The 2,400-nt window shown below is 42.9% G+C and overlaps 1 pseudogene; it reads right to left on the bottom strand.

Annotated features, from left to right (window-relative positions):
* Positions 1 to 771, bottom strand: LOC119271169 (annotated as a pseudogene).
* Between the last annotated feature and the right edge of the window lie 1,629 nt (positions 772 to 2,400).

Genomic DNA, 2,400 nt, shown 5'->3' with positions numbered 1-2,400 from the left:
CTACCCCGCTTTTTTTGTTTCTAATTCCCTTCTAAGATCCTCCGACTTAAACAAGTCGAGAGCATGCTCGTGCTCAGCTCTTTCGAGACTTGCCTTGCTCTTGGGGATTTCTTCCCATCGGATCCTCTGTTCCACTTCCAGGCACCTCCTTGCGGAGCTTTCCGCCTCAAGGAGATCCCGGTTGTGAAACAAAATCTCTAAAGAAAACAGATCCTCCTTCATTCTCCCGCAGATCTTGATAAGACGCTTGGAGAACAGTGAAAGAATCAGTTGCGTGAATATGGTCCAGATAGGAACGAAGCGCTTCATCAACCAAGTAGGGCTCGATCGGTAGATAAGGCCCTATTCTTTGATAAAGCGCCACAAATTCTTGAATGACATCTTGTCGCATACTAGACAACTTTTCTTCCATTAGGAAGAGCTTAAGCCGTCCAGGTATGTCCTCCAGAGGGGTATTGTGATTAAGCTCGTTCTGAATGAACGTAACCCATCCAGGATCCTGCTCGTAAAGGCTCAGATAGAAGTTTAGCCCTGCTAAATGAGCTAGAGCTTGGGGATCCTGGATCTCTGGAGGAAGAGTAATAAGGAAGGAGGCTCCGAAAAGATTGCAAATTGGGAGAAGAATAATAGAAATAAAACGACAAATAAATAAATATAGACAAATAGAAAATAATAAAAAATCGTATATATATAAGGAAACTTAATACAAAGGTGCAAATAGAAAGCAGTAAACCTGCTAGTGGAGAAGAGCCATCGAACCATATTTGTCATTTTTTATTTGAGAAATGAAAACTTTCCTTATCAAAGAGGGGCCGGGGGGATGGAAGAGAAGAACTTGAATACTAAACGCTGGAAGAGAAGAACCTTAATACTAAACCAAGTTTCGGGAACTTCTTGGTGACTTGATTGGTTCCCTTCCCCCAATTTGCAAAGGATGATTCCCGTGAAGGTGATCTCGATCACCATTCTATGATATTTCTGGATGCTTTTGAGAAGCTTTTCCTTTTACCTAATGCCGGCTACCGACAACTTACTTCATGCTATTACTAACACTTATGACTGAGCCGCACTTGCTTTCCACAAGAAATTGAAACTATCATGCCTGAGACTAGCCAATAGAAGAAAGAGCCACAAGCAAGCCATAGCAGCATCCTTTTTCTTCGCTTTCTTCAACAATGCGAATCTACCTCACTCCTCATCATAACTCAAATACAAATTCGAGTTCCAAATTGATATTTCCTCACGTAAGCAATAAAATGTGAAACCAATATTCATCATGAAACTTCAGACACTGATGAGTGTGAGGTTCTGGAAGAGAGACGACGTAGGCTGAAAAAAAGTAAACAGAAAACCATCCCTTAAACTCATTTGCTCAACATTCTTTCCACAGCAACTATAAAAGTGGAGAAAATCCAATAAGGGGGGGTCCCGGTGAATACAAATCAATTGGAAACCGAACCCCGCATTCATGTCTCTAACAAGGCTATCTAAGCTAAGCGGCCATGGACCCATGGACCCGGGGAATCTGAACCATTAGGTAGAGTTTCAGCTGAAAGAAAACCAGGTCAATCTTCCAATCGCGAGTCTTTACAAGCTTGAAACAACTTAAGCACAAGCAGGAGTCGCCCCTTTTAAAGTCAGTATTTATGCGGCGCTGGACTAACGAGCGGATACCTAACCTTAAAAGGAGAAGAAAAGACGGATGTATCTTTCATTCATATCGATCAGATGTGCTTTGCTCAGGACTCCCATTTTACCATTGCTTAAGCCATATTACATAAAGCATAGTGAGTGATACACAATGTTGGTACCACCATGTTTTTTTCCTCACTCTGTGTAGCCACACTCGTTTGTCCATTTCTACTTATTATTTATGTTAAATAGTATCCATTGGTTGTAGAAGCACTGACGTTCAGGGATTGCAATATCCATAATATCAAGAAGCGGTAGGAACCTGGCTAACTTCGATGCGAATAACGCGCTGTAGAAGAAAGTGCATCAACCAAAGTAGATCTTGATCGAAAGGCACCACAAGGCGAACCAATAGAGTGTGCTGTAAGCGGTGAAGCAGAATATGAATTGGAACTGCTTGAACTGGAAAGGGCTTCCGCTACCGCGCTACCTCGGGAGCTCCAGAAACGGTATACTCGCTTCACTCATCTGTAATGGTATCCTTGAAAGCTAGCTAAAGTGGGTTCTAGACAAAGTTCTCCTAAGCAGGGCGGAAGGAAAAACAAGAGCAGTATAGCTCTACATTACGCTTCGGGGGCCTCGTCTTACTCACTCACCTTGTACTAATCGGACCGTGACAAAACAACCAGCCCAGCAATAGGCAAGGACTGGATGAAATCCCTTTCTGGATCCAGTCTATCCGTATCTGCTGTCCCTTCCGCTTTCTGT

Source organism: Triticum dicoccoides, chromosome 3A (genome assembly GCF_002162155.2).
Source record: "Triticum dicoccoides isolate Atlit2015 ecotype Zavitan chromosome 3A, WEW_v2.0, whole genome shotgun sequence".
Taxonomy (NCBI): domain Eukaryota; kingdom Viridiplantae; phylum Streptophyta; class Magnoliopsida; order Poales; family Poaceae; genus Triticum; species Triticum dicoccoides.
Note: the sequence above shows the minus strand (reverse complement) of the source record. Positions and strands in the feature narration are given on the sequence as shown.